Source organism: Sinohyriopsis cumingii, chromosome 9 (genome assembly GCF_028554795.1).
Source record: "Sinohyriopsis cumingii isolate HCF-2022 chromosome 9, ASM2855479v2, whole genome shotgun sequence".
Taxonomy (NCBI): Eukaryota; Metazoa; Mollusca; class Bivalvia; order Unionida; family Unionidae; genus Sinohyriopsis; species Sinohyriopsis cumingii.
This window is the reverse complement of record NC_142969.1, coordinates 53,569,973-53,577,386: the sequence shown is the minus strand read 5'-3', so window position 1 is coordinate 53,577,386 and position 7,414 is coordinate 53,569,973.

The following is a 7,414-nucleotide window of genomic DNA, read 5'->3' as shown; positions in this document are numbered from 1 at the left end:
CCTCACGTGGTTGCCCAATAATGTAAGAGTTGATCCAACATTTCGTTGTTTTATTCTTGCTACACTCTGACACAGCACAACAATAATATTCGATGAACAACAGACCGTTTTCAAATTTAACTACATCGAGGTGCACACTAATAATATCGAAAAGGTCATAAAGCAAGCAATTAAAGTGCGGCGCTCTGTCGCTAATAAGCCACCTATCGAATTTCTCGTGTATAACGCGCGCGCATACACAAATGGCTCTAACTAATATCTGCCAGCGCATAAAAAACTGTTACATTATATTATACACTGTCATTTCTTTCTTTTTAAGTGAAAGATGTAAATACTGACCTATCAGCGCACTATATATCTGCAGATCTGAGTCTTCACTGATCGCTGTTGTGTGAGTGCTATACTAGGGGTAAGACAGTTGTCCGCAAGTTCTTTGATCGATTCATAGTGCGCTGGAATACACAAAAGCATTAACCTGGATTTAGATTCAACACTAATTTAAAATGTTGTTCGCCTTTCCATTAAGTCACCTTGGAAAGATTTTGCAACGTTTCACCTTTGCATTCGAGAAAGCTTTGTCAAAGTGACTTCCGTATGATTTTACTGGCAAAGTCTATTGATACCGATACTTTAGTTTAGTCGATTCCCTAATTGTATATCAATTCCTGGAGAAACATGCAAATTATTATTTTTTAAATGAAGTTTGACCACATTAAGTGTAAAATATACCTCCCTTTATCGTGACTTTTATGGATATCTATACAGCATTCTGATGAATAAATATATACCATCTACAGTCTGTATAGACATCCCTCTGTTACAAATATACGTTGCAAATATTAGTTGCAACTTGTAAAAAATGAACAACTGTAGTTAAATAAATTTAATAATTAACATTTTTAGAAATATAATTCTCAACAATTACAAGCTGGCCTTAAATAGCATCAGTAGTCTCTTCAGTTAAATAGCATCAGTAGTCTCTTCAGTTGTTAAATAGCATCAGTAGTCTCTGCAGTTGTTAAATAACATCAGTAGTCTATTCTGAACTTACATAAAATAAGTAGTCTCTTCAGTTGTTAAATAACATCAATAGCCTATTCTTTTTAAAAGGGTGCAAATTTCTGTCGATCTATAAAGAGCACATTCATTTGGGTAAGAGAACAATTAATTAGATTTATGGGGACAGGTGCGTGGTAAATAGCTATACTGCAATGATTTATTTAATGTCTGTGTCGTGAGAGGAAGTGATTCTTAATTATGCCTTTGTTTATTTAACTGTCAGACAGACTAGAAGGAAACGGTTAACTTCGTTTCTTGTATCGAACGTGTCAGAGTTGAAATTGTCCAGAATCAGTTATTTGGAAATCTAGAAAACAGGCTGACTGTAATTTTGGCGCCTAGTTATAAGAGGCGGTAGCTATATTTAATCCTGATTGGTTACGTTAATAAGAAGCGTGTTTCTCACAAGATAGTTCTTGATTTTAATATGCCCCATCACAAAATTTAGTCAGTCTACGTTATCCTGCAAGAGGAAAAATTATAGGAGACTCCGAGATTGAATTTAGAAGAAATTCTCTCGCAAAACATTTGTCCGAGGGACCGGATGTCGGGAAAGTTGACGGACACGATTCTGACGGTGGAAGCGAGCAAAGCTTGAAAGCACAAGGTAGTTGCGTCAATCTCATGTAATTCGCTGATACCAATATAATGATTTGCATGAATTTATTTGTTTCAATCCGTAGATCAATTTTCTTGATATGAGTTACGAGAATCCGTGTGAATTCTCCGATCTTAGATGATTTCATGTATGATTAAGACCTGGGTGCGTAAAGACTGAAATTAACGTTGTTAAGCCATGAAGTGAGATTTCATGTATGCTAAGGACTTGAACGCGTGTATTCGCTGAAAATAAGGAAGGTAAACCATATAATGAATTTCATTCATTGAGTTGTGTAACTAAGAGGAGAACGGAACTGTTATGTCTCGTGTGATGTTTTGTGAGTCATTGATGAAATAGCCTTTAGGAAGTACATTAATGTTATGAAACTATGTTTGTTTATGGTCTGCCATGTTTGGCTTGACCAGATAGCCTTTGGTATCTGTTTGAATTCCGATAGGACGATATCTGACATAACGAGAGGAAAGTAATGATCTATTCCCAGTAGGATATCTGACAGAAGGTTTAGGTTGCTTCTCTGTTTATTCTGAAAGGGGAAATAGCGCCACTGACGTATCCACGTACTTACTTATCCAAGTATTTATGTATCTACGTACTTACGTATCCACCTACCCACACAAAGTTTGAGGGTTGAAAGAGGCGAGACAATAGAGAGTTTGGAGGAAAAAAAAGCGAATGGACCAACAAATATAGCCACAATGAAGTTAGAGTGAACCGGAAATAAGCAGGTTATTAAACGTGTACAAGGCAAGGACTTCGATTGTTCACTCGATTCTATGATAACCCAGTTCTATCATTTAAAACAGATCGGTTATTTATATAAGTATATTTGTGTTTGAAATTCGGTGAACGATTTATTTCAAAAGAGAAGTGACTCTTCTTAATGTAACGTATTATCACAGTTGTTTATGTAATTGATTAAATTGTTGTATTTCATGTACGGGGACTCGTGTCATTCTGTTCTATATATCTGCTCAGATCTCTATTTATTTCATCTATAGGTTTCACGCTTTATATTAATACCTACTCGATCCGGGCAACAACACCGAGGGCGATCACCCTCTAGATAACAATAACCAAATAAAGCGGACACCTTGTAAGAAGGCACAATCCGCCAATCAACCCCACCAACACCTCCAGACCACACTGTTGTTAAATAACATTAGGAGTCTCTTCTGTTGTTAAATAACATTAGTCAACTTCTCTGAACTTAAATAACACCAGTAGTCTCTTCTGATGTCCAGGATGGTCATATTAAGAGCCAAGCGAAATATTTATTATAATGATCGTACAGTGAAATACAATTTTCGTTTAATTAAAATAAAACATTTCAATCTTATGTCAACAGAAAGAACAGAAAAGAATATGTGCCAGTGTCTGTCTCAGGAATCTGTCTACAGATTGTGTCCCAGTATGGCAAGATGGAAATGGCCAATTTTGATTGATTTAAATGCGACCAACTGCAGGTTTCCTCCGCGAAGGTAAATTTATGACCACTGTCAAGGGCTTCAAGTGATTTGCGAGTGACTTTGCTAAAAATGATATATGAGGCCATGCTTTGCCAAACTTTCAAGCGCTTCAGTCGCTAGTACAACCAAAATACAAACAAAATAAAAGATCCTCCCCCCACCAAAAAAAAAAAAAAAAGAAACTTGTATTGGCCAACAACTTACGTCACAACCCGGCTAGCACATACGTGCATTTTTTAACAGCGTAGATTGAAGTTTTGGCAATTTGTTTTAAATAAAGGTAGTTGTTTCATGTTTCACTAGAGAACATGCCTAAAGTACACAGCAAGGAACGGATCTGTAGGTAATTTGACATTTTTGACTTGTTTGAAAAGGTTAAATGTTTGTTTGTGTGTAGAACTCAGACTCAGGCATTGTTTACAATACTTGAATAAATAGCTGCAATCTTTAACTTGAAAAAGCTTTGAGAAACATTACATTAACAGTCTTCTTGCAACACCTGAAGCCCTGGATGCGAAGACGTTATGGCGTACACGCATACGGTACGGTGAAATACATGCGACATCGCATATGTCAATTTAACTATTGCCAGATCTTGGATAACAACGCCTTGCCATTAGCACGTCATATCTTATAAAATGAGAGTATTTTATGTTGACACTTACTTCCATACGAATCAATGTTAACGTTTAGTGTACACTAAAAATTTCACAATAAATGGTTAAAATATGTCAAAGTTATTATATTTACACTTCAGTCGACTAGGTGACGACCGTTAGGTCTGAATGTCCAAAAAGCTTCCAGTGTGTCTGCAAATCACGTGATGCCTCGTATCTTCGCAGCAATAGTACTGGTCGGTGGTAAATTGGTATCTGCAAGTACTAGGATTTGACCGATACACCTCGATACGTTAATTGTCACAATACTTCTAAACATATTGATTTTTCCAGAGTATAAACATTCTTTCTGTTACTTTTCTCAAGTAAGTCTATATTTTATTTGCTGATTAGCGGGAAGTTAACAAATAAAGTGAATACAATGAAAAGAATAAAGAAAATGACTGGACAGTTTGAACTGTGTTTATTTTCTCCTTGTAAGAAACGGACAGGACGAGGTACTTTAAGTCAGGGTAGAGTGGAACATACAGATAAGTTGCTAATAAGAAAGTTGTATGACTAAATTGTTTGCAACATACATTTTATTTTCAAGTCGTATTTCATTTTACATTTCGTACAGCAATTGTATGTCTTTATTACATATTACGTCCAATACAATATAAGAGTACTGTCCGGAGCATCCGAATGTATTTTGCATTACAGATCTTTTTTTACTGATATGAAATAAAATAAAATAAAATTCTAAGATTTTATTGCGTGATTAATATGTTAATAATATAATAGCTCATTTCGTATAAAATAAGAAACGTGTTTAACAGTTTCAGCTATTCCACTCGCCAAGGCCTTCAAAACATGTTTTATTATTTATAATCTGTTCCTTAACTTTTTTTATGTACTATTGTGATGCCTTTTGGTACGTGTTCTACGTCTTAAAAAGAACAAATGACTTGACTTGAAAAAAGATTATGTGAAACTTTCACGCACTGTTTTACCTTGTAGAAGTTACAAACATATTTTCATGTCAAGTCCGCATAAAGATCTATGGATTTTACCTTTGAAGAAACAATAGAAAATACATTTGATGTGTATCGCTTTAGAGAAACTGCATTGCCAGTCGACAGTCAACTAAAGATGACGATTAAAAGGCAATAAAGAATTTCGAGTGCTTGAAAGTACTGGTTGAAGAAAAAAGAACAAAAGAATGTTTCCACTTGAAAGCGCATGAACTTCAAATTAGCCATAAATTTCCCCAAAATTCACAGGTACTATGCGTTTATTTTTACCCTGTAGCTACTTGGAAAGAAGGTTTATTCTACCCTCAAAGTTTGTAACAAACGGCGAGAATAAACAAGAACTTAAGAGCGTTTTAATTGACCATTTTTTAATCGAATGTGAGCTAAAATGCAGCTGTTAAGGTCAACGCACTAAATGCACCGTACCACACCATTTGGCTTCATTCCATCTGACAACGTAAATAACTACGCAGCAAGAATAAAAACAGGGATGGGTAGGTGAGGTCGGGTCTGGTGTGTTTTCAGTTATAAAGGAAGTGAGGAATATTTTCAGTCACATGGTCTTTCTCACCTCTTCTGCGAAATTGATAGCAATACATGAATGTAAGTTATTAGCAGAGCAGGTACGGTCATTATGCCAGGCTGACCATGCGTATGAATGTTTCTGCATTATACTGATTTTTCGTAGTGAACTCTGTTGCTCAGTTTGTAATCCAAGGATAGCGGGTTTGATATCCACTCAAGAAATCCCAGGTCCGCTGCCTCAGCTTGTCCTTCGGAAAGGCACTTAGCTCCCATAATTTCGACATGATATGGCCAATAATATGTTAAAAGTGCTGTTAGAGAAAAGAGGACAAAAAGAAATAACCCTCAACCCCCAAGCAAAAAAAAAAAAAAATCCCCATAAAAGCCCCCCCCCCCCCCCAAACATCAACAACAAACAAACAATAAAAAACCCAATTTATTGTTTGTCACTGTTACTAATATATGGACAAAAATACATGTGTTTTGTTCTGAGAGGGTGGAAAGAACAAGTTTCATACAGCGTAGAAATATACGGAGGCCGTCTTGCCGTGTCAAACGAGCTTGTTCCCCCTACTCGAAACAAAGCGCTTTTGTGGTTTTATATTTATTAATATCCCCTTTATATTCACACATTCTGTCATTTTTGTAATATACGCTTTTAAAATATTAATTAGGCATTTGGCGTTTTATGAAAGATATTGTATAACCCTCTGAAAAATAGCCAATTGCTTAACCGGGACCAGATATATATGTATATAGTTCAGCTGCGTCATCAGTTTGCTTGTATTGCATATGTGGTGATTTACTCTTAAGCTTATTAATTTTACAAAATGATATACCTGACGTATGAATTGATTTAAACTGCAGTCACAGGCAAGTGGAGTTTTCCTTTCTTCTCAAAGGGAACATAGCTTTTGGCCCAGTAAATGACCCCCTTTCTTACATCCTACCTAACAGTAATTAAATACATTCAGTTTTATGCATAAAGCGCTTTAATTTACAATATAATAAAACTATTCGTTTTCATTTAATGCAAGAAAATATTAATGCCTTGAATTAATACTTGATTGATAAGTTAAGCATATATTTAAAAAAAATCGAAGATTTTGTATTTTTATAACATGCGGACTAGATTTTTAACATTCTTTTGGACGATTTTAACAAGAAAATTGTAAACGGTATTTGTATGTTTTTTCTCTCTCTCTCTCTCTCTTTATTTCTATTTTTATAACATGCGGACTAGATTTTTAACATTCTTTTGGATGATTTTAACAAGAAAATTGTAAACGGTATTTGTATGTTTTTTTTTCCTCTCTCTTTATTTCTATTTAATTTAAAAAATTTAAAATTCACGTTATTGTCAAACCAGCTGCTGCTGCTCATTGTGATACGTCTTTTTTACGTTGCAAATATTGGTCAGTTTTTTTCTCAGATTTACTAAACAAATTATATTCCCAATAATATTCATCTACAAATTAGAGGTCCTTCCACTTAAGCTTGCTCCTTAAAAGTATTTTTTCTTTAAAAAAATAAATTCCACATACTATATTTTTTAAACTCTGAAGTTGAAAAGGAATTTGGGTAAGTTTGGAAATTTATCTTATCTGTGTCATCACTGCTGCTGCTGGGAATGAGAGCAATGAGGGCATGGTTCAAAAGTATTTTCCTTCAGTTTCTTAGACCTTTTTGTTTAAGATACTGCAGCATTTTCTGGCAACTAGCAAATTCATTTTTGAAGTTCAAATGCTGTAGCCGTAGTTGCTGTCCTTTATCCGTTTGTTTATAGCTGTGTTGTAACGATTAAGAATGTCTGGTTCTGGGTACAACATCAGGATTCATTAAAGTAACTTTGTAAGCACGAACATCGGTATCTAGTCATTGTAAAATTCTAAAGCGAATTAAATTGCACCCCCTCAAAATCGTTTTTCTCCCTCCTCCTGTCTCTAATCTGACTGAAAAGTATTTTGTATCTCTAAACTACCCCCTCCCCCTTTAATTCCTACAGGGTAATAGAACATAGTATATATCGAGCTATAGATGCCATTAAGTCTAGTTATTTATTCCGCTCATTGTATAATTACTCAAAAGAAAACGGCATCATCGGTATCCGTC